This window comes from Glandiceps talaboti, chromosome 20 (assembly GCF_964340395.1).
Source record: "Glandiceps talaboti chromosome 20, keGlaTala1.1, whole genome shotgun sequence".
NCBI classification, from domain to species: domain Eukaryota; kingdom Metazoa; phylum Hemichordata; class Enteropneusta; family Spengelidae; genus Glandiceps; species Glandiceps talaboti.
The window spans coordinates 6,934,331-6,961,964 of NC_135568.1; the positions used below are offsets into that span (position 1 = coordinate 6,934,331).

The 27,634-nt window shown below is 34.3% G+C and overlaps 1 protein-coding gene across 1 annotated transcript in view; it reads left to right on the top strand.

The window, feature by feature from the left end:
* LOC144450418 (cyclin-dependent kinase 14-like) overlaps positions 1-27,634 on the top strand; it is a 138,372-nt gene that overhangs the window by 103,571 nt on the left and 7,167 nt on the right. The window lies entirely within an intron of this gene.

Sequence of the window (27,634 nt, forward strand, 5' to 3'; positions counted from 1 at the left end):
TGTTCCTGTGTCGGGAGTCATAGAACTATTAGATTTAGTGTGAGAATATGGAACGAAAGCCTCACTTTGGGAGCTTGACTGTGTATGTAGACAATAATAGGTAGAGTTTCTGAAAAGTTTGTTTTTGTCATCGGCACTGTTCCTGTGTCGGGAGTCATAGAACTATTAGATTTAGTGTGAGAATATGGAACGAAAGCCTCACTTTGGGAGTGTGATCGTAGGTACATATTACTGGATAATCATGGGTGTATAGAGTTTCTGAAAAGTTTGTTTTCGCTAGCTGAGTGTTGGGATCGAATCATAGTCTAAGAACGGTTCAATTTGTACAGTGTAATAGACACAAAAAAGCCAAGATGACAGAATAGTACCAGTCTGTCGATAAACATGTTGGAATCAACAAGTATTACATGATTTCTTGAGGAGAAACAGACATGTACCAATCTGTAGTTGTCAAACTAAACAATGGCTAACATACGATGGTACTCAGAATGTCCTTACTAGAACTAGGTTAGGTACACACAACTACCACTGTCTCCTATGTCTCCCAGACAAAACTCTTCACCTATACTTTCCAAGTCTCTTTACACCAGACATTTTGATATACATACACCTATAAATGAACTCAAAAGCTTTCCAATAGTTCACTCCAGACACAGACAACTTAACACCATATTTGCATTGACGGGGTTTAGATACGACAGTCTACAGTAGAACAGGAAAAAGTGACTTCCTTAAAATCTGTTTTCATAAAACACTCAAACGTGCTTTTAATTCTTTATGTGGTTTTGATGCAACCAGTTGGACAGTGGTATTTAAGAAAAAGAGGTTCAAACATTTGTTTTCATAAAATTAAAAAAAAAATCATCTAAAAAGTCAACTCTCTACGGATATTAATGGTTTTCATACCGATAGCTCTACAGTGGGAAAGGAAAAAGAACTCACCAAAGATTTGTTTTCTTAAAAACACAAGAAATTTTTACGCCATTAATCTTTGTCAACCCATTATGGATAATGATTGATGTGGTTTTGGAGATGACGAAATCTGCAGTTGTAGATGACAAAACTCAAACTTTCTTACCTAAAAATACATTTTAAATGCATTGCTTCCTTACCATTGTCAAGTCTTTACGGATGTCCATTGATCTAACACTGAAAAAAAAAATCTTCAAAGATTTGTTTTTCTTAGAACACAAAATAAAAAAAGTCAGTGACAAATCTTTGTATGAATGTTCCACTCCCTGTAAAGACAACAACCCACAATTATTTGTTTTGGTGTGTTTCTGATGTGACTAATACATTCTACGCCACTCTAGAAAGAGTATTAGTCTAGTGCTCTATACGTGCTATGATCACAACGATCATCTCCTCGCATAGTCAACTTTAAAGACAGTACCTTCTCAGATTAATTTAAGATTTAGGTAAGACAAACAGAAAAAAAAGAGTACATCCTACAAATTGTCAAACCATTGTGAAACATTGATGGCAAGGAACAAATTCTCGAAAATTTGGCTTCAGTTCTTTATCATTTTTCAAGTCGTAAATAAAAAAATTATGTATGGACCTTCAACAGACTTTATTTGAGGAACGTATGCAGGGAAATCGTGTATATTCTGAAAACATTAAACCTTCATTTTCACAAGGAACACACTAGAAATAGTTTTCATGGATGTTTGCCCTTCAATCAATTCATCAGAGACCCTCAGTACCTTGTTGTGACTGTACAGTCATGTTTTTCTAACCTCTACAGCAAGCTATCAACTTAGAAGCTGACAAAATCCCTGTTTTCAGTTTGGCTAAAATTGAAGTATTTTCCCTCGAGGTCTTCATAATCTAGATATCATCCCATCTGTGCAGTGTTAACCTCTTCAGTATCAAGTACTTTTGCACGAAAAAATTTGCATGGCAGAAATTTTTGTTTTGTCAGAAATTTTTGACTAATTTTACCACAATTTTGGACAGAATTGATAAAAATCAACCTTGCTTTAAAGACTTTGTCAAAATTTTGGTCAAAAACTAACCACATTTACAAGAATTTTGCAAAATTTATATTTTTTAACAAAATGTCGTGTTGTGAAGGGCATGATTGGACTTCTATGTAACATGTGTATTTGATTTGAAATGGAAACAATCCTACCTGGAACTAAATTAAAGTAGTGAAAACTGAGAAATGTTGTCATTTGTAGTGTAGGTATTTCATTAATAGTTGGTAATTGCATACTCTGTGTGACTGACTGATAATGTAGTGAGAAACAAGCCGTGAACTACGGCTGCTGTCACACTGAGGTCTGTCAGTGTCTGAGATAGGTGGCAACAGGAGTCTTTATGAAACAAATGATAGAGTGAAAGTCATTCTAAATTACTTTGACCTCATCTCGTAGTGTCAACTATCATCAATTTTTCAGTGTAAGTCAGAACACAGGGTGATGATAAGACCTGGTTTCAACCACAGTATTCTTACTCTACGTTCCAAGATATGTCGGTCACAGTTTGTCTTGGTTTGTGTTTGTATGTATTTGTGTGTTACTGTGTTTGTTTGTTTGTTTGTTTGTTTGTTTTTGTTTGTTTGTTTGTGTGTATGTATGTATGTGGGTTTTGTGTGTGTATGTATGTATGTATGTATGTATGTATGTATGTATGTATGTATGTATGTATATGTATGTACATGTATGTATGTATGTATGTATGTATGTATGTATGTATGTATGTATGTATGTATGTATGTATGTATGTATGTGTGTATGTGTGTGTATATGTGTCTGTCATGGGTAGGTGATTACGTGCTTGAATAAATATGTATTGTGTACATAATTACGTTTATATTTTGATACAGGCATATATACATTGATAGATTTAGATGGATGGACAGACAGGCAGACAGACAGACAGACAGACAGACAGACAGACAGACAGACAGACAGACTAGACAGATGGATAGATAGACAAATGGAAATATATAGAGGGATAGAGAGACAGAGACAGACACAAAGGGGAGATGAACTCTGTCAGACAGATAAATAGATAGACAGACAGACAGACAGACAGACACATACATATATACATGTAGATAAATAACAGATAGGCATGTGTATATATATTCAATCATCTACATATTGTATTTTAACAATTATTGATAGGCAAATAATGCTGCCACCAATTGCATAGAATAAGTGAACCCTTTGCAGTGTAGACACACACAGTGGATAATATACAGTCGTAAAGTCATTAGAAAATAGCTCCAAGCCAAGTAAATTATTTCTCTTTGGTAAAGCTGATAACCCAGGGGAATGTGCACATCTCTCAATTCTCTGCCATTATAATCTAGTCAGTGTTTTTTTCCATTTATAAAATGATGTCATCGTGTACGTCAACACTTTCACTGACTTACTACAGATATTATTTTTTTAAACCATGATAGCTTGCCAATCAAAATGTCGTCTTCTCTCTAAGGTCTTCTAAACGTTCTACCTCAGGACTGTATTTTATCCATGTATAGTTACATGTACATGTTTCGTGAAACCATTGCAAAGATATTCCCGCACCCAACATTTGAATCCATGCTGACTTACGACATCAACAGTAGATTTTCTTAAAGACATTCTTCAGATAAGGGTTAAAATCTAGCTAGATGCGAAAAGGGGTTGCTTGACAATACTGTAGAAAAACTTAAACCAAGATGTAGGCATGGAGATCTCAGCTGTTTTTGTCAAGCTCATTCCATGTGTCTCTTCAGAGTCACATGACTATATCCCATTGTAGTACACCCTGATGCTGACGAGATGTCTGTGAAAATTTTGGATTTGCTTCCGAGAAATTTTTTGACTGTTAGTAGAAATTTTCATTACTATATATATATAGAAAAACTTGGTCCAGAACAAAAAAATGATTCCATATAATCCTTTAAGATAACATTAATACGATGACTCAGGATTGAAACATTGGCCTTTAATCTGTTCTTAACATTATCCTGACTATAACGATACCATGACGATGTCTCCCTAAACCATCTTAAAAGTTTTCCTGAAGTCGAGTCTTCCAGTGGAAATTCATGTGTCGTTAAACCATAGTATCGAATTGAACGTTTGTTCCCAAGACAAACTTGAAAATTGTACCTGAAATTTTCGACAGCACACATTCATGAAGTTATTTAGCATACATACAAACACATTGATGTAAATGCAATGACCTGCCTATTCGTAAAATGCAAAGCTCCAGATAAACGACCTACCTATATTTGATATTCGTCTGCAGTCTGTATAAAGTTACCACAGAAGAAAACTTACAAATAACAGCAAATGTCAGACAAATTTGAACAAAATTGAGAAGGAAATTTTATTTGTCTGATTGGACTACCACAATTCGATTTTAACACTGCACAGTTTTGTCTCAGCCATTCTGCAAATTTTAGTGGGTATAGCTTTTTTATAAAAAATTATTTGTTACGAAATCTGAAGATGGTGTGTATGTTATAGGAGACGGTATGTACTTTGGGGGAGAAATATCTAAAATAATTATTTCATGAAAATTGAGAGTTCAAAATTACAATCAGATCATGAGAGAACATTCACGTTATTGAAATTTTTGTTGTTGAAAATGTTGTATAATTTTTCCATTATCGTGAAAGTAGAAAGGGAAATGGTAAAAAGCGTTTTTTTTTTGTAATGAGCTCCACAGAGAGCATAGACGTAAAGGTCAAGATTTGCCTCCGTTTCTACTCAGACTTATCCATATTTATCTTGTTGTAAAATTGCTGCCCATCTCATCAATATCCCTGAAAATGGCTTTTTAAATGTTTGGCCTGGAGGCTGATATGGTCATGATTTCACATCTGTCATACACACTGAGAAAGCGTTGGTTTGAAGATGTGTAGACAAGTATACAGAACTATATTGCTTTGAAGATAGATAGACAGTCATGTATACAGAAACCGATGCATAGACGTGCATGGATATAGAAACCGTTGCTTTGAAGATAGATAGACGTGTATACAGAAACCAATGCATAGACATGTATATAGAAACCATTGCTTTGAAGATACAAATGTAGATAGACATGTATATAAACCGATGCATAGACATGTATAAGAAACCATTGCTTTGAAGATAGATAGATAGACATGTATACAGAAACCGATGCATAGACATGTATATAGAATCTGTTGCTTCGAAGATAGATAGATAGATAGACATGTATATAGAAGCCATAGCCAGATAGACATGTATACAGAAACCGATGCATAGACATGTATATAGAATCTGTTGCTTCGAAGATAGATAGATAGATAGACATGTATATAGAAGCCATAGCCAGATAGACATGTATACAGAAACCGATGCATAGACATGTATATAGAATCTGTTGCTTCGAAGATAGATAGATAGATAGACATGTATATAGAAGCCATAGCCAGATAGACATGTATACAGAAACCGATGCATAGACATGTATATAGAAACCGTTGATTTCAAGATAGACAGATAGACATGTATATAGAAACCATTGCTTTATCATGCATTCAAGACTTTATGTTGTATTGATATATACACAGTCTACAGAATCGTTACTTTGCAGGCTATATGTAGTGGTGTTTATCAATATATACAAAGAATAGTTGATTTATTCTATGCATGCAAGATATCAATAAACAGGTTAAGTGATGAAGCTTTTGTGTTATATCGATATACACAGAATCGTTGCTATTCTGTATATATTGAAGATTTTGTGTTATATCGATATACATACGGAGTAGTTATGCTATATACTTTATGCATATGAGATATTGATAAACACATACCATGCATACACATAGTTGTTTAAGTATGTATTGAAGATTGTTATTCTAGAGATACACACAGAACCATTGCTTTACTATATGCATTGAAGATTTCGTGTGATATCAATATACAGGTAGTATATTTGTTTTGCTATAAGTTGAAGATTTTGTATAATATCAATATACACACAGACAGAAATGTAGGTTGCTTTGCTGTAGGCATTCAGAATTTTATGTTACATTGATTGATTTACAGTGTGAGAACAGCACTTTTACTGTATGCATTGGGGATATCATGTAATATTGTTTATTTCACAAAGAGCAGTTGCTGTAACAGTACTGTCAAAAATTGTGTTGATGTTATTTGACAGAAAACAGTCAGTTTTGGTGTATGCATTGAGTATTTGATCAAATATTGATAAACACAGCACAATTGAACCGTACACTAGCATAAAGATGTTTAGTTGTGTAATATACAATCTTCTAGTCAAGAAATTTTTAGATGTACTTTACTTGTAAATGTTTGTAACTTGTTGAAAGTGTATAGTATTGTCAGCTTGTCGATTTTTGAGATCTGATTGTTGACTAATTATGTTTTTTTGTGCATTTTTTTCTGTCTGTTTTATCTATGGGAAGTATTGATCATTGTTGCCTTTTTTCTTTTTTCCCCTGAAATAAAGTTTAATAATAATGGTAATGATAATAATAATGATAATAATAATATATTCACAGTTAAAGGCCCATGTCTAAGCACAATGATTATTAAAATTTGGATGAGAAAAGCAGTTTTCTGGCACACATGTAGAAAAAAGTTAGTCCACTGAGAATGAAAGAATGACCATGTGTAATCCTTATGGATCTTACTGCTAAGATAACACTAAATTGAAAACCTAGGATTGAATTATGGGTCTTTAAATATGAGCTGTATAGCTGTGACTGTGTGTCTTGGATATGCATATGTGTATGCATATGCATATGCATATGCGTATGTGTATGTGTATGTGTATGCGTATGTGTATGTGTATGTATGGAAAGCCACAACTGACTTAAGTGTGCAATTACTATTATTGTATGTGCAAATACTATGTTATTATGTGCATTCAATAGTTTATTATGTGCTTACCTTAAATTATTATGTGCATACTGTATTATTCTATGTACAGTTACTATTACTATATGTGCAAACACTATGTTATTATGTGCATTAAATAGTTTATTATGTACAGTTACTATTATTGTATGTGCAAACACTATGTTAGTATGTGCATTTAATAGTTTATTATGTACAGTTATTATTATTGTATGTGCAAACACTATGTTATTATGTGCATTGAATAGTTTATGTACAGTTAGTGTTATTGTATGTGCAAACACTATGTTATTATGTGCATTAAATAGTTTATTATGTGCAAATCTTAAGTTATTATGTGCATACTGTATTATTATATGTACAGTTACTATTATTATATGCGCTAACACTATGTTATTATGTGCAAATCTTAAGTTATTATGTGCATACTGTATTATTATATGTACAGTTACTATTATTATATGTGCTAACACTATGTTATTATGTGCATTAAATAGTTTATTATGTGCAAATCTTAAGTTATTATGTGCATACTGTATTATTATATGTACAGTTACTATTATTATATGCGCTAACACTATGTTATTATGTGCAAATCTTAAGTTATTATGTGCATACTGTATTATTATATGTACAGTTACTATTATTATATGCGGTAACACTACGTCGTTATGTGCATACAGTAGTTTATTAAGGGCTTTCGTTAAGATCCCCCGCTAGAGGGCACACTTTCTCGCCGATTCAAACACGCACGCGCAGACTCGAGTTGCTGTTGTGTTATCCTTTTGTGAGCACGTCCCGTCGTCGTCTGTCATGGAGTCCCACGTCTGTTCTGTCAGATTTAGGTCTGTCAGCTTTCACAGCACGTTTCTTGACAGAGGGAGTCACTTTCTCTCATGTGCTCGACATGACTGAGGAAAATTTAATAAGTTTTGGTGTCAGAAGATTGGGTATGACCGACTTGATTTAAGAAGTCGGTGCCGGGAAGCTTTGGGGCGGGCCGGGCCTGGGAGCTGACAGGGGGTCCAACTCGTGCGGCAACTAGATCGCCTAGTGACGTCTAGATCGAGATCTACCGTAACTAAGGGGAGAACCGTTTGATTTCTGGGGGGGGGGGGGGGGGTATGGAGGAAGTAGGTATGGGAGCAAATTTTTTTCCCAGTCAGAGTGACAGCAATTTTTTTTTCTACTGTCAGTCCTGCATCAATTTTTTTTTCAAATGGAGTAGCAGTGCAATTTTTTTTTTAATTAATCATTAAGTTTGAATGCGTTGTTCATACTTATACCACGTCACAATGGTTCACAACTGTACCTCTAAATAACTTGTTCTGTGCAAGTAGAAGAATTAGCAGTTAGTATGAAAGACGTCTGTCTACGTTAAATTACAACTTTAAATTATAGAACAGTTCCAAAATCAACTCTGATCAGTACTAAACTTGCTTTTCTTTGAATCAGTCAATTCCTGTAAGTTCTCAGGGAAGATATTATTTTTTGTATTTCGTTATATTTGTTGTTCCTCAATTTTCATTCTCAACTTGAGAAAGATTTATTTGTACATCTTTATAAGAGATTTATATTGAAAGAAAAACACTAGATTTTAACACTAGTCTATTGACTCCTGTCTTGTTTTTTAAATTGTCTTAATTTACAGAAACCAAATAGTCCCCTTCAGATATTGACTGTGTCATTGAGATATTGCAACAAAAATCCTGAAATATGTTTTCTTGGGTCAGAAAAGGAAAGGAAAACTTATTAAATTTTCCTCAGTCATGTCGAGCACATGAGAGAAAGTGACTCCCTTTGTCAAGAAACGTGCTGTGAAAGCTGACAGACCTAAATCTGACAGAACAGACGTGGGACTCCATGACAGACGACGACGGGACGTGCTCACAAAAGGATAACACAACAGCAACTCGAGTCTGCGCGTGCGTGTTTGAATCGGCGAGAAAGTGTGCCCTCTAGCGGGGGATCTTAACGAAAGCCCTTAATAAACCACTGTATGCACATAACGACGTAGTGTTACCGCATATAATAATAGTAACTGTACATATAATAATACAGTATGCACATAATAACTTAAGATTTGCACATAATAACATAGTGTTAGCGCATATAATAATAGTAACTGTACATATAGTAATACAGTATGCACATAATAACTTAATATTTGCACATAATAAAATATTTAATGCACATAATAACATAGTGTTAGCGCATATAATAATAGTAACTGTACATAGAATAATACAGTATGCACATAATAACTTAAGATTTGCACATAATAACATAGTGTTAGCGCATATAATAATAGTAACTGTACATATAGTAATACAGTATGCACATAATAACTTAATATTTGCACATAATAAAATATTTAATGCACATAATAACATAGTGTTAGCGCATATAATAATAGTAACTGTACATAGAATAATACAGTATGCACATAATAACTTAAGATTTGCACATAATAAAATATTTAATGCACATAATAACATAGTGTTAGCGCATATAATAATAGTAACTGTACATAGAATAATACAGTATGCACATAATAACTTAAGATTTGCACATAATAAAATATTTAATGCACATAATAACATAGTGTTAGCGCATATAATAATAGTAACTGTACATAGAATAATACAGTATCCACATAATAACTTAAGATTTGCACATAATAAAATATTTAATGCACATAATAACATAGTATTTGCTCATACAATAATAGTAATTGCACACTTAAGTCAGCTGTGGCTTTCCATATGTATGTGTATGTGTATGTGTATGCGTATGCATATGTGTATGTGTATGTGTATGTGTATGTGTATGTGTATGTGTATGTGTATGTGTATGTGTATGTGTGGGTATGTAATAATGTATGTATGTGTGTGATACCATGTGTGTTTGATGTGGATGTGAGAGACACCTAGTGAGAGAATAAGACTTTTGAGTCCAAACACTACAAAGCTACCATAGTGGTTTCATTGGGATGCAGTGTCTATTGTCTTCAATTCTTCACGTTTTCCTGAGACTCAGAATCTGCCGTCTCAAAGAACCGTCTCAAAGAACCGTCTCAAAGAACTTCAATTAACTTAATCTGTGTGCAGTAACTGATATTTTCCCAGATCTCAGTCCCTAACCATCTGTCTTCCCTCCCCACCGCCAAAGAGAAAACAAATTTGTTTTAACCCGGTAGAAATCAAACATATCAGACAATGAGATACAAAAGTGTATAAACTGCTGTATTTATTTTCCATTAAAACCCCACTGCTATGTATACCAAGACCATTTCACACATCCTGAGTTCATTTTCACAGTGACAACTTCAATTTAATGTGACAAAGCTCACTTTAATGAAAGAAGGTGAAAATCACCGAGGGAGTAAGCAGAAAAGAAGTAATAGCCGTACAGTGACTCAGTTGCTTGAATTGACACCCTCCCTGCTAAAATAAATGAGAAAAAGCATCTCAGTCCTTCAGTTGGAAAATACAAGTGTGTCAACTAATGCATAACCTCGCTAAGATCGATCATTTTTCTGCTAAGATTGTTTTTGAAAAATTAATTTTCTCTCGAATTTTTTAGCGCATATCTTATTTATTTTAGACTAGAATTATATTAAATATCCACATTCATGAATTGAATTCAAAATTTTGTTTTACAAATCAAAATTTTACTTGACATTTCAAATTTATGCTTCAGAAAGTTTGCTGGATAGATTTTCCATATTTTGCTCATTAGCTTGTTGAACGATATTGATGAATGGTAAAGCTATTGCGTTGAACCTTATATAAGGAGGTGAGAGTACTTTCTTTCACCTTCAGTTCTACAATATTAGCATTTCTGATTTATCACCAAATTATTCAGTGCAGTTCCTAGTTGTTGAGAAGGTGTTACAGAAATGGGGTGAGGGTGGGTGGGAGGGTGGGGTGCTGAAAGTTCAAGAGGTAGGTAAAGTTTATGCCCCCCCCCCCCCCCCCCCCGCCCACACACACACACACACACACACCACCAGGGGAATACAGTTCTCTCTCTGTCTGCTACCAGGCTTCTAAACTGTTCAAAATTGTTAAATATAGGACAATTATGATCAGTTCTGAAGCTTGATAGCAAAGAGTGAGAACTGTACCCTGTAATAATTCCCCAGGTACAGGTGGGGGTGGGGAGTTTCGGGCTTGCATAAAATTTGCATAGATTTTTGTATCTTGTACCATGGTGTTGGTGGGAAACCTTGGTACATCGTAGGTAAACCACAGCCTCTTGCGGCACCGTCCAAGATATTTCACAGTGTCGCAGATAAAATATCCGCTCAGGTTTGCAAGAATGCCCTAGTATAGTATAACACCTGGTAGATTTTACCTACTTACCATCCTTCAAATAAAGAATAAAAACACTCTACATTGTAAGGAGAAAGCAATCTGAAAAGTCTATTTTGTGTATGACACAATAAACAACTTCTGCTTAATATTCCACTTTGTCTTACAATAAAGCCATAATCCAGCAAAATATTTGGTTTAAGTTGTTTAAATCTTTCAATTCAATGACAAAAGTTTGAGAATATCCTTCAAACTGTCAAAAAAAACACATGGAACTGAGATGTTTTAATTAAACCCAATCGCTAATATTAAAAACAAACATTAACGAATGGTGTTCATTTTCAGCTAATTTACAAATCGGTGTGGTTTTTTAAAAAGAACAGGAAAAAAAACACAACAGAAAACAGTCATGTCATTGTAATGAACCGTTCCACATCTGCTTACAATGCCTCAATTACTGTTTGGGTAAGGTGTGTACGGCGTAAAGGTTTGGATATTAACAAAAATCCCCGTGGGAAATCACAAACTAGTTGTTTTCAGCTGTCAAGTTTCACACGTAATGTCAAGAGATGAAAGTTTAAGACTACGATCACAAACAGAAGTTTTTTATAGTCATTTTTAAAAAAAAGTTATAATGTTATTTTGTTTTATTGAAAAACCCAAAGATATTTGAATAATTATACCTACTGTGCATTAAGGTGAGATATTTTTCTGTGACTTGCATTTTTGTAGGAAATTTATTCCATGTTGAGAAAACGGCAAAGGAAGATACTCGCAACTGGAGGGGAGGGGGAAGGAGAGGGGAGGGGAAAAGAGATAAAAGAAGATATTTATCTGCTGCAAAATTTCACAAGTAACCTTTCATCATAATATAATCTTTATTCGTCCAAATAAATGTGGAAATTTGTTGAATGGTTGCCACAAGAGCAGCGCCCTAGTGCCCTAGTGTTGAAGAAGCAGGGAGAAACCAGAGTACCCAGGGAAAACCTGCATTGTTCAGCAGGGTCAAACTTAGCATCACCCTTCTTACATACAGACCTGGTTCATTTTTAATCAAATGCAGCCAATGTTTGGCAGGTTTGAATCCAGACTGCAGAGGTAAGAGGCATACGAGCTAACTGCTTGGCCACTGACAACCCTCAGGCAGAACCTTTTCATATGCATTGGTACAATGAAATGGTCATTTATTTCAATTACAGGCACATGAAGTGATACCTCAATTCAATTCAATTCGATATTATTCCTGAATATTTTTCATCACTCAGCCAAAGAAAATATGTGTAAGCTAAGGGACCCTGTTACTATGAGTCGATAGATGAGTAGTGACAAGTCCTAAGTCAAAATTATTTTCCGGTTGAATAAAGAAAATATTGGGAGTAATATCATTATACCTCCTCAAGCATAATTTATGAAAAATCGTAAAAAAATAATGTCGATTTGGGATGCTTTGACTCGTATTTCGAGCACTGCAAAACAAGTGACGTAGTGGACACAGGTTGTCTTGACGTAGAATGACCAGGGTATTTAATCCATATATTCTGTTCAAAGACAATAACATGGCTTGAGTATGGTATACTGTGCATACATCAAGTTCAAGGTTCAGGACTGCTAACAACAAGCTGTTTTATCATGCATAGATCACAGTTCAATCAGAAAGCTATTAAGGTTGAATGTACCTCGGGGACCAGTCTCCCTGAAAACCGGAGTTTTTCAATTCTCTCCAAATTATGATATATGAAATCTTGTCCTTGGTCTTGTTGAAATAATATCAGAAATTTGGGAGTTCAATACTTTGTTTTCAAGTAAATTGGCAATCTTTCAATTCCCCTACAGTTATCTCAGTATTTGTCGGCCATATTGGATTTTAAAGTGGTTTACTTTTGATAATATTGACCTCTGTTTCAAAAATTTATGTGGTGACCTGTGATTTTTTTTCCTGATTTTAACTTAAAATGGGTTTGGGTTTTCATGAGCAAAGTAACAGAAAAAGTTATATTTTTGAGGCACATACTACTGGTATGAGACTAAAGAAAAGAACTCTGGTTGTTCCGTCCTTCCTTAATCTTGACAATAGATAGGATAAAATGTTGAAATTTCATGACTGAGTTTGTTCATTTTCTAATTCAATTCACCAACAACATGCAGTGAGAAAGTAAACATCAAACACACCTTAAACTTGAAAGGGAGAGTCAGAGCAAACATGCTTCAGTTGTCGTTCAAATTTCACAATCGATTTTGTTCACTTCTTAATCTCATTTTGAATAAAAAGGATGTATTTATATTGATGCTGAGTGCATTCATGTTGGAAGCCCAAATGCAGTCTCCAAACAGATTCAGTTTCCACTTGCCCCACGGCAAGGCTAAGTTATTAATTTATTCGACACCATGCCGTTCTTGGGTGTCAGAGAGAAAACACAGGTATTCAAATGATATGAAGATACCCTTAGGGTCGCTGGTGACTCCCCAGAGGGGGAGCAAACAGTGTATGGATCAGTTCATCGCCCTGCACCTTTGTCATTCAAATCATACATTTCTGGATCGTATTTGGTTTGCAGGGCACACTTTGTAACAGGGTTACAGGTGAACAAATCACTGCATGTGTTTATTTTACTCCAGTGTGCGGCTGTACGCGCCAGTCTTCTCATTTAGTCGATAAAAGCCTTTGTGATGTATGTCTACAAGAACTCCAAACAGAAAACACAGAAGTTGATGATAAAATATGCTAAGAATTTCCCTCCTGAATGCTTGACGATTTTTTACCACTAGAGACTCTGTTTTTTTTCCCGCTGTCTGTATTCATCCCAAATGATTGGACTGGAGTCTGAGTGAAGCTGAAGTGTTGTCAACTTTACCCTCTTCACCACCACATGTATCAAAGACCGATTTTTATCAAAATATTTGTCAATTTTTATCACATTTTCACAACATTTTGTCAAAATGTTATCCCTCAGTTTATTAACAGGATCATTTCTACGATTACAAACTAAAATGAAAAATAAATATCAAAAAAAGTTGCCAGAAAACAGAAATTTTTGTTCAAACAGAAGTGGCGGGAAAGGGTACATGGCACAGTATCATGTTTTGAAAGTAGCTTTGGTTGACTGCACAGCTGTCATAAAGTGTCTGCAACTGAGAGTTTGTTTTCTTGCTACTGCCAAATGTCAATATTCTTTGTTTTTGTAGACAGTTTGTATAACCAACCCCTTTGTGAGAGTCTGAACGGGGAAACTAATTCCTATGACAAAAATATGTCCTGTCTAATTATAATGCTTTACAAAGTCTGGCATTCTTCTCTCAAATTACCTCTTTCATGAATATAACCATGACGATGACAAGCTAGCTAGCTTTCTTAGCATGAAGGCTAGCATAAAGGGGCATACTCTCTTGAATTTCATGATGGTTCTCAGTTATTTCACTTAATAGGATCTTTTGAGTCACTTTTTGTCATCACCTAGTCCAGAGGCTGTCTGTGACTTTGAATTTCAAGATCTTTCCACCACATCTCTTCATCATGAGAAGAGATTCAAAGTCAAGGATTTGAAGCCACAGATAGCCTCTAGACTAGACTAGTCACTACCAAACATGTTAGTCTATAGAATTTTCACTTTATACAAAACAGTAAGTATTACAGAAAACAATCTCAAACTATCTTTTAGCAAAAAAATCATTAAAGGGGGTATGGTACTATGATTTCAGCCTAAAATGTAATTGAAATATGATAGAAATTTATGGAATAACTATATTTTTTTTACACAACTTTAATATAAATTCATATCTACTGAATGTATGATTCCAGTCTAGAATGAAGTTGAAATATGACAAAAATTTATACAAAGACAAGAATTTTTGTTCAAAAATTTTTTGGTGGAAAGCAAACAATTTTAGATTCAATTCATAAATAAGGAACTTTGTTATGAAAGTAGTCAAAAAATAAAATTAAAATGAAAGAAAAAGTTACATTAGGACAAGAATTTTTGGTCAAATCATTTTGGTTGGAATGTAACACAAGTTTGGTATAAATTCATAAATAAGGAATATTTCTATGGTTCCAATCTAAAATAAAGTTTAAATATGACAAAAAAGTTACACAAAATGAGAAAAGGAAAAAGCTAGTTGAAAATGAAAAAAAAAGGAGGAAAAAAAAGGTTGAACCAGAGCGGCACTTGTACTCAATGACATAGAAAGAGTTATTCATGACATATAATTGATGAGGTCTTAGTCATTGTTTTCAATTTTGTGTATGTTGTGTCTTGCATATTTATTGACCTTAATTTGATCGTATTCCCTCCAAAATTACTCTTCACAAATATCCTTCTTTTTGTCAATTTTGTCTCAAATTTCATGTCAATTTTGAATCAGAAAGATAATTCTGTGTGTATAGTCCCAGTTTCTACAAAAATTAACATGTCCTCATCCGTATTTGTAAGAAATATGTATCTCACATCTATTGACCTTCTAAGAAGGTGATCATATTCCCTTACAGATGAGCTATCAAAATTTTCATTCTTTTGTCAATTTTCTCTCAAATTTCATGTCAATTTTGGATAAGAGAGATAGAATTGTTTGTTTTGTTCCTAGTTTCTCTACAAACTAGAAAATATTCGACAAGGATAATTGTCAAGTGTATATAGTAGATTGCATGTCTGTTGACCTTTGCTTTAATAGGATGATCATTTTCCCTCCAAAATTAAACAATCAAAATTTTGCGTTTTTGTGAATTTTATCTCATGTTTCATGTCAATTTTGGATGAGAAAGATAATTTTGTGTGTTTAGAGTGTATTTTATACAAAAATCAACATAATAGTGCAAACATTAATTTCTTGTGATTTGTTTTTGAAATGCTGAGATTCGTCAAACTTTCTGCTTGCTTCCATATTGCCTCCATATTGCCTTGAAGGTGAATTTCCAAAGTATATTCCTTCACTCGCTGCAGGACAGAAATTTTTTCCTAGAAATGAGAGACAAAATAACAAAAAGAGGTGATTTTCTTGTTATTTTATCAAAATCGCTGATCATCAAATGACAATAATTATGAACATAATGACAACAAACCATTCTTCAGATTTGCACAGAAAAATTTATTTCCAATTTCAAAAAGGGAATAAATCACTTTTTGGGAAGTAATTGCAGCAGCGAGTTTAAAGAAAGAGAGAGAATTACCGTCGGTACCCATGTACACACAAATTGTCTCTCGTCAAAGCCCTATCATCTTACTCTTATCAAACAAAAAAGTAAATTTTACATGAGTCTGTTACAGTTAGGGTTAATTCTGTTGACATATATCTGTTTTTTCAATGTTTAGCAATTACTCACTCTGTGCCCATTAAAGCTACATCTAGCCTCCAGGGGCTAGCAATCCCTGCTTTCGTAGTACGAGAGAAAGCTTTTGTAGACTTTGGACGATGTTCCCCTCTTATCTGTGAAGTCAGCCTAGGTCAATTCCAACTTCTATTTTGAGTCAATCTTTCGATTTGAGATTTGACAACTGGGAGTCATGGATTTAGATGAAGTTATCATCGGGTCTGGTCTGTGTGGAATTTTGGACTAGAAATGCCGCTTGAGATTTACTTAGTACTTTCAGAAAGCAAACTTAGAGCTTTGATCAGCTTGTAGGTGGAATATATTTAGTGAAAGAATCAGGGAATATGTAGCAAAGAAAAGAAAAAAGTTTTCTGCCATTTTAAGTAATCCCATTGATATGAGAAATGTGCCAAAGAATAGGAACTCACAGCTTTTAAAAATTTTTTAAAAAATTTCCAAATTTTCAAAAATTACTCCAAGTGATCCATGAAATGGAAAGAGAAAAACTCTCCATTTTTGCATTCAGTAATCACATAGCTACCAGAAATGAACAAAAAGAAGAAGGACTCTCAATTTAGTTGAATTTTTGTAAGAATTACCGTTTTTGCAAACTTTTTGCCAAAATTGTTCGATAGTGATTCTTGAATATTTAACAAAAGGTTAAAAGTATTTTTTTTTGCCAAAAATTGAAATGGGAGTGTTAGGGGGAGGGGAGGAAATGTAGGGGAGGGGGTGTTGTTGTAATTTGCATAAACTCATTTGAATACAATAACTTCAACAATTCAACAGTTTTCAACCTCTCCAAGGCCAATGAACTTATTTCACCCTTTTAATGATGTAGAAATACTTTTCTTTCCGACTAAATCAACTCACATCAGTTTTCATTAGCAGATAAAGCGTCAGAAATGGACCATGATATAAATTTAACCATGAGGTCATTATTCATTTACCCAAAATGAGAAAGAAAATCATCAATAACCAAACTCAGTCATGCAATTATTAGATTCTGACAACTTTGAGATTTAATACATTTTAACATTTCCATAAGGACATGTCTTTTTAAAAAAAAACACATCTAAATTTGGTATCACATGAATGTTCTGATAAATAAGACTTACCTAGGGGGCTTAATTCTTGATTGCAACATTGTAAAGTTAATGAATTTGCACACCCTTTATAAATCTCCCAGAAAAGGTCAATGTCATCTGTACCTTAGATAATTTGCATAACATTCATCTCCCTGATTTGTTGCTAATTTGCATAAAGTTTAACTTGCATGTGATTAGTCATACAACATCTTGTGTTAACTTATGCAGACCTGTTATTCAAAACTCTGTACATATGCACCTACATACATGTGTGCGTTCATCTTATTTACGTACATACATACATGTACTTACACACACACACACACACACACACACACACACACACACACACACACACACACACACACACACATACATACATATGGACATACCTACATACATACATACATACATACCTACATACATACATACATACATACATACATACATACATACATACATGCATACGTACGTACATACGTACGTACGTACGTACGTACCTACATACATACATACATACATACGTACGTACGTACGTACATACGTATGTACGTACATACCTACATACATACATACATTACGTACATACCCAAAGTTTATGAAAATGAGTTTATTTCCAGGAATAGCTCTCTTTTGACATATTGACGATATGTCTTGTTTTACAAAACCAGTTGCTATGTGGTCAGTATCAGCATTACAATAAAGCTACATGTCCGTGCTTGTTTTGAGATTGAAACTTCCTGTCAGGACAAACAAACAAACAAACACAATTGTTCTGACCAGATGACTAATCCTAACTTCCGTGGACACACTTTCAAACAATCCTCAAATAAAAGCATGGTTATGGAAAATTTGGCCACAAGGAAGGTTTATAGCTGTTGAGATCATCACACACACCCCCTCCCCAAGAAACATACAAAATAGGAATGCAACAAACAAACAAACAAACTAAAACAATTTCCTTACCTGTCTACTAGTTAGTTTTCTGTGTTAATACCCTAGCTTTCATTTTTTGAAAGTTCTGTATTCATCAAATGCACACCCTCGTATACTTACCAACTGTTATATTACTTGTTTCATATGCTTTTGTCCAAATTAAATTTCAGTGTGTATGATTTAGCCTTACTAGGGTTGACAGATGTAAGTGGCAACATGGTGTACCTTAGTACTGTTACACTGCCATATGATCTCATAACACAACGGTCATGTACACTCACTTACAAAGACGTTATTTCCTGTGCAAACTTTCTGTAGGCTAATAACTATTCATAAAAACCTGTCTCACTCGCATGCAATATAGAAAGTGAAATTTGGCCAATTACAAACACCTGACACATATCGGTGTACACTTTGGAAAAATCCCAATTAATCTCTCAACGTTTTGCCCACAGACATCTCTTCCAGGGTGCTTTTAGTCTAATTTCTCAACCCTTTGTTGTCAAGACACTAACTGAAAAACACTCCTTAATTTGCATAATCTGATTTCAATGAAGCCCTCTTTTGCTACCTCTCCTTTTTCCTCCCCCACAAGTTAATCTTATTAGAGTGTTCTCTTTCAAAGGCAGCTTTACATCTCTTCTCTTTTTAATGAACTGGTGTGTAACCACCAAAGATTATTGGTGCAATTAGAATAATGCGAGTCAGCGGTAGACAAAGAAAGGAGAGTTGTGAAAGCATTATTAAGGAGTGACGGTATAACAATATATTGAATGAGATCTCTTAGCACAGTGCTACATAGATTGGTAAAACAAAAGAAAGCAGCTTATGGCTCTTAAGGAAACAAAGACTCATTAATGGCAATTACTCGTTTGGTACTTAAAGTGGTCAATTTCACAAAATGGCATGAGGATATCCGGAGATGATGCATGGTTGTATGTATTCATTGCAAACGAGATCACAAATTTGTTATTGTGTAAACACAATCATGATAGGTGGTGATCAGTTTATTTTTTTTAACGCTTTTTTTTTTCAACAATGACTAGTCATGTGTGGAGCACAAAGAGGGTTTTTATTGTTTGAGGCATAGACAAATGGAAGGGAAGTGTAGATTTCAAGTGCTGCAATATGTTTGGATCGCTAATTTCAGTTTAATTATTTTTAAGTGAAATGCAAATGCGTATTAATTGAAAATCAATCATAGTCATGTTTTTGTTGAGGTAAAAGTTAGCACAATCTATCTGTGACTTTTCCATCAGTCACTCAGGTTTGGAGGTGGGGGGAGGGGGGGGGGAGATAGTGAGGGGGTCTCCTTAAAATATGGCTACTAATAGTACTAAATTGTACCCAAATCTTTACATTAGACTTCATGTGCATGTACAGTTGCTAGGATTCAGTGTTAAAAGACATCATACGGTACGTATCCCATTTACAGGTCAGCTGCAGTGACTAGGTTACAGATAACAATAGCAAACTGACATCTGTTATGTCACGTTGTACTATATTCCAATCTAAAACCAGATAATACTATGACGGAACCCCATTTGTAAATTTTGAAAACCCTTGCAGTGTTCCCTGTGGTTGTACTTACATGAGTGTAGCAAGTGAAAGTGGAGCAGAAAAACACTGCAAGCATGGAGTGCAAATACCCTTCAGTACTCACACTGGAACTCACATGGCATGGGATTCTTTTAACGTATTTATCTAAAACAGCAAATTTTGATAAAAATATACTACTGGGTATTTGTGTGATTTCTTAGTATGAAACAATGGTACACTCATCTACATTCATGTTTGCAGTAATGTTTACAGTATTTCACTGCAGTACATATTATGTGTGCAAACTGATGCAAGTAATGACAAGTTCGGGTCGATAAATAGTGATATGCCCTGTATCAATTCAAATGCAATTCAATGAAGAGTGTGCGCATCGAACCCGGGCAATAATTTTCCGCATCTTGCCCTAGCTGACACACTTTACCCAAATATGGCAAACGGCACACTCATCGATATCTGTTCACTCAGTGAGTTGGCTTTGTTAATTTCTTCACTGTTTTAACGTTTTTGCAAATAAAATAATATTTCACTACTAATTTATGGGATTATGACCGATTCAAATGATGTTGCCACGATGTTACATGGGGTATATGATATGGGCTTGTAGACCTTGGTAGTACGACTTATGGGTCTTCCTAAAATCGAGCCCTTCTGCCATATAATCTTGGTCCATGGAACCAATATCCAGACCATAAAGATTAGTATTAAGTTCTTGTACACTGCATACACACATGGGTAGGTGAGTAGACAGAAACATGTTCTATCGTACAAGGTTAAGGATGGATGACCAATGAAAACATAGCATAGGTAACAGATTGTTCAGATAAGAACACCGGTTTTAATCTCATGCCCCCATCACCTTAGATCGATTTTAATTCAACAGAAACACTGTAGAAGCAACAGAGAGGACTTTCAAAATTACCGACCGGACAAATTGAATGAGGACAAATTGTTATCTTTGTTGTCACGGTGACAGTGATGGAGATGTGTGCTGTATTGCTACCATTGTGACAGTGATGGAGATGTGCACGGTTTTGTTATCAAAGTGAAAGTGATGGAGATGTATGCTGTATTGTTGCCATGGTGATAATGATGGAGATGTATGCTCTTGTTACTACGGTGACAGTGATGGAGATGTATACAGTTTTGTTATCGGAGCGACAGTGATGTAGTGTTCAAGGTAGCTATTAGGCTGTATCCCTTTGGTCATGAAACCAGACAAAATGATAGTACATGTTTCTTACTTGGCAGCGAGTATATTGTTTGAATACATTATATTGATTGATTGATTGATTGATTAGTTTGATAATTAATTGATTGGTTTACACATCGGATTATCACAAGTAAAAATCCTGCCCTATATATTTTAATTTATTTTATATCATGAGACATTTGTCGTTCCATGGGTGGTTTCAATCCCGGGTCATCATATTAAACTTAGTTTTAGCATAATCGTAGTAATGATTACATGGAATTATTCTTTTGTTCTGCACCAACTTTTTTTTTGGCTCTGCAAGAAAATGTTGCTAACACCTAAATTTTTCCTGATCTGAAGATTTAAAGGAGGCTCTTTCAGAGCTATAGAAAAAGTTGGCGCAGAACAAAAGAATAATGCTATGTGATCATGATAGCTCCACTGATAAGATAACACTAATGTGAGAACCTGGATTGAAACCCTGGTCTTTAGCTCCACTAGATAAGATAACACTAATGTGTTTTTCGGTTCAAGTCATGTATTAAAAACATTCAGGTTTCTGTGAAAAAGGAGGAGTTTTGTCATAATATGGAATGCAAAACAAGAAATATTCCAGTGATGAAAAATATTGGCATATATAATATACATCTTCATGTTGTATGCAATCTGATTAAAATCCGATGTAGATGTTGGCTAATCGTTCATTGCTATTTTACCTTCGTTATTTTGCCTGAATTGACCTTGGTACATGTTTACATTTTTTTAGCCTGATCGCCTCCTCTAGAGGCAAAATAACGAATGTAAAATAGCAATGAACAATTAGCCGACATCTACATCAGATTTTAATCAGATTGGTTGAATATGCAAAATGGAAATAATAAAGAAAGTTATTTTAATTACAAAAAAAATGCAGGGTTTGTGAAAAATTGATTTGGTATTCAGAATACAAAAAACACACCAAAAAGTTACAAAATATAGAAAACGTAGAAAATATAAAAACAAAAATATCAACCTCAAAGCTAAGAAGCCCAATGATTCCTAACTTTACCCATGCATGACCTATCCATCAATGTCAACATTCAACAATTTATGATGACTTTTACTCTACTCTCATGTTTTCATTAAATTTTAAATGACCCTAGAGAGTGGTGGCAATGTTACGATCAAGTGTAATTCACAGAGAGAGAGTCACAATTTATCACTGAACCTTATGAGTCTTGTGAGCATCAACACAGAGACACGAAGGCAATGCTGATTTTATCTCAGCTGTACTTCTTTATACCTGGGGAACACAGAAATAGTCATTTTTATACTAATCCTGCATCACGCAATGACCTTGCCCCCCAAAAGAGGGTTATAAACTTTGGCTAATCTTGCTTAGCAGAGGTCTGGTATAAACTGGGGCTAGGCATTATGGGAAATGAATTAAGTTAGGAGCTTCACAATGTTTGGTCAGATACATACATACATACATACATACATACATACATACATACATACATACATACATACATACATACATACATACATAATTACATACTTCCATACATACATACATACATACATACATACATACGTACGTACGTATGTACGTACATACATACATACGTACGTACGTACGTACATACATACATACATACATACATACATACATACATACATACATACATACATACATACATACATACATACATACTTAAACATGTATATTATATACCAAACTTTAGGTGGAGATAGGGGTAATTAACTCATCCATTCTGGTAAATGTTACCAATTAGTCAAAACATTGTGTACATTGTATAACACTCATTGTAAAGTCCTAACTAACACTTGTGACTGTTAAAAACCTACAGAATTGCAAATCATGGTCATTATCTGCACAGTTCAGAGTAAATATTGTTACAATCACAGAAGATGTTTTGTCATTCTAGCCAAAGGTTGTTTATAAGATTGGAAACTTGTATCTTTGTGATTACATTTGTGGCTGACTGCACTTGAATGACTTCTCTGTCTTTACTATCTGTTACAACAAGAACAATGTCACATGGTTTTATGGAAAGCCTTAAAGCTCAACTCTACCACATACAGAGATCTTGTGGTTTGCCGTCAACAGGTTGAGATATGTTTCTCATTTGTATCAATACAGTGAGTTAGGGTGGTGACAGAAAGGAAGTCAAATATGTACATCTGTATAGTGTGTGTGTGCATATGGATGTGTGCGTATGTTTTCATGTATGTATGTATGTATGTATGTATCGGTATGTATGTATGTATGTATGTATGTATGTATGTATGTATGTATGTATGTATGTATGTATGTATGCATGCATGTATGTATGTATGTATGTATGTATGTATGTATGTACAATGTATATGTATCTATCGATCTATATCTATCTATCTATCTATCTATCTATCTATCTATCTATCTATCAATGAATCTATCTATCTATCTATCTATCCAACTATCTATCTATCCAACTATCTATCTATCTATCTATCTATCTATCTATCTATCTATCTATCTATCTATCTATCTATCTATCTATCTATCTATCTATCTATCTATCTATCTATCTATCTATCTATCTATCTATCTATCTATCTATCTATCTATGTGTTTGTGTGTCAGTTCTTTTGAAAATCAAAGATGAGTTGTTTCCTTATCAATATATATATTTATATAAACTGCTAAAATAATTAATAATACCAAATCACTAGAGATAGAAAGATAATATGCAATCTCCACAGACTAATACCATAATAACAATATGGCCCTTTATCAGGGGTTAATTGTTGGTGTTAAAACTATCGCCATTTTCATGATCAGCGAGTTTTGTTGACTTTCATTACATCAGTTATTCCACTCACACAATTAGAGAGAAATTCATTAAAATTCATGACAAGTTTTCAAAATTTCTCGATATAGGGATACATAGTAACTGCCATATGACAATCAGTGCTATTGTACGTGTTTACTACATGATAACAGGTTTGAACAAACTAGACAATGGAAGAATTTGTAAACAATAGGGTGGGCATGGTTTGGGATTGACATCGGTACAATTCAGCGAAGTGTAAAATTGTAAATTGCACTCTTCCGTAATTACTGTATATCATGTCTGTCTGTCTGTGTGTGTGTGTGGTCATACTAGCACTGCTACAGGCTGGTAGTATTCAGCAACGACGCCACACCACAGGCAGCCGTGCTTGACTTGACTTACACAAAGGTTATACATTGAATCAACCAGGCATGATTGCAAGCAAATCAAAACATGATGTCTTCACGACTTTTCACCTATACTCTGTAACGTTCACTTATTTTATTTTCATGTTTGAATGTTATTAAAAATTGGAAATCTTTATGCGTAGATATGATGATAGTATCGGAATCAAAACAGTTGTTGTCAGCATATATCGACATTCTGTAACAGTCGTTAAATTGTCATATTTGAATATCAGTTTTTTGAGATTGGTGATTCTTTTGTATGTGAAAATAACAATGTTAAAGTGGCCGTATAGACGAAGACTTGGCAATTATTTTGGATTTTGATTTATAAAACAATTTTGTCATGGATTCCTACTTGAAAAATCAATGTGAAAAAATATTGACCAAGTCTGTGTTTGTAACTCAATACATTTCAAAGAGCTAAAAAAAATGTAAAAAGTTTGTTATTGTATGTACTTTGTTCGAAAGAATTTATGTGATAATATTGTCTATTCTAAAGGAATGGATGTATGCACTACTAGGGCATGTCTTACCCAAAGCACAGATGCCTGAAAAAATAAACACTCTGTTCAAAAGCATTTATTTAGGTAGCAAAATTGTCTGTACTGAACGAGTTGATGTATGCACGAATGATATCCTACCCTCCATATTATGAACAGTTCATAATAAGGAGTTTATTACAATTGCTTGCTGGCTGTTTTAGAAGTTTTTCTTCACTGACAGGCTACAATAATAGATTAATTATTTTTGGCCAGTCCAAAACAATCTTTTGACTTTGATATACTTTTTTTATGCGAATGAGAATGTTCATGGACTCTGGGATGAAATTTCTACGCACAGATTTGAGATTCATTTCCAAGAATTTTTTTGACTCTGTGAGTAGTAATTTGATTACTAAGTACTTTTTTATGTCGGAACAAAATGTCTTCTGAAATACTTAATAGCACTGATGATAAGAGGCTGGGGATAGGGTCTCTCCATGGCCCTGCTTGAGCTGCCCCAACTACCTACGAAGATAAGTTCTTAAAAATTTCTGTGTCTAAAAATTTTGCTACAGCCTAATAAAAAATTGTGTGGTGCCTATTATGCTAAATTTTAGAAAAGGTGGGGTAGGTAGATTATTTAATTTATTATATTTGGTTTTCATATGTGAGTGTCTAGAGTTCAGGTAGTTATGTTTTCTGTTGTTTTCCATATGGTTTCTGTGTTATTGGTTTCTTCTCATCAGATGTACAGCCATTAGACTGGAAGCACACTTCTATATTGTCCACTATTTCTGGTGAGACTTCACAATTTTCGTGATTTCATTATTTTAAAAAAGGAAAAAAATTTAAGGTCAGCAGGGAAAAACTGGGTTGGGTAACCGGAACAAACAATTTTTTTTCCGGCCTAAGTTATAAATTTGAGGAATAAACAATGTTCTAGTTATTTGACAAACACAAGTTGTAAAAAGATAATTCTGTATATCAAAATGTGTTTAAAGTGGTACAAGCTGAGTTTATAAGTTTTTTACTCAAATGAAAATACTTCAACAAAACCACATCCAAGCATAAGGTTAATGCCGAAGCATGTCTTCTATAACATTATGATTGTCTTCTGGCATTGCTAGAATAGTTAGGGATTTCCTGAACATTTTTGGTACATACCATAAATTACATCATCAGATCGTTTACGGTTATATCTTAATACCAGGTTTGAGTTCAGTCAATTACAAGTGGTTGTTAAGTGTGCTTCAGTAAGTAGAATACTGTGAGTACCTTTTAAATATGCAGTAAAAAGTATGCTGACAATCGTATAAACTCAGCTTGTGCTCCTTTAATGAGAAAGAAAACACACAATTACTTTTATTAGGTCGGTAAAACATATTAGTTCTTGTACACAATGTACTAGTTGTGCGAAATAAAAAAATAAAGCTGCCCTTACTTCAAAGAAGCACTGGAAAATAATTCTTGGTTCCAAAATGTACTTAGCTTAGAGAACACAAAGATATGCTAGACAGGAGACAAAATAAACAAATAGCTTTTATGTAGAAGTACTGACAAATAATTCTGCTTCCAAAAAAATGTGCTTAGCGGTAATCATGAGCTGAGATTGTAGCCGTACTTCATCTGATTGTAATAACAAGAATTGACTATAAATATCAGAATGTAATGTAAACTCAGTAGGGGAAGTCATAACATCCTGAGTTGGGAACCAGTCACAAGATCCGATTCATGGGACGACACTTTATATGATATAGAGCAATTCAGTGACACACTCCCACTTCTATAAATTCATCAACTCTGCGTGGGACGATGTGCGTTTACTAGGATGATATAGCAACCCTACTGGTGATTGAGATGTCTTGAGATTGCGATCCATAGTTTCAAATATCAACCACACATTCCACAGAGACTGTTTAGCCTGCAAGTGCCCTCATTACTATAGACTGTAGAAAAATGACTCTTTTTGATGGAGATAATTAGATTAATTAGAAGCAATTAGAGTGATCTTTTACTGTCAGTTGTAATTTGCGTTCTTTTGTTCATTACATAAATAGTCACATCACCTGATTGGCTGTTACACAAACATTCACCATCTGATTGGTCACTACACAAACAATCATATGACCTGATTAGTCGCTACACAAACACCAATCACTCGATTGGTAGTTACACAAACAATCTTATCACCTGATTATTCGCTACACAAACATTCTGATCACCTGATTGGTTGTTACACAAACATCATTATAACCTGATTGGTTGTTACACAACACTCATATCATCTGATTGGTTATTACATAGTACCGGTAAATACACCTGATTGTTCATTACATAGACACCCTTATCATGAAAGAATGTTTCAAATTCAAGTTTCACTTATCCCAATTGCTTGAATTGATGAACAAGATTCAAATCGTATGGTATTCAATCTTTCACTTGCAATTCTTTGGAACCAACTGCTGTCAGCTCTGTACCCAGAAGTGAGACTTTGAAGTCAAGACCTATTAAAGCCATACCTTTTTTGGAGAGCTTATTTGTGAGAAATACCTTCACTCAAAAAACCGAAATTTTCATGAACTCATTTTTCACTAGAACAGTCGTTGACTGGAATGCACTACCCTCTTCTGTCATCGAATCACCTTCGACATCATCATTCAAGACAAGAC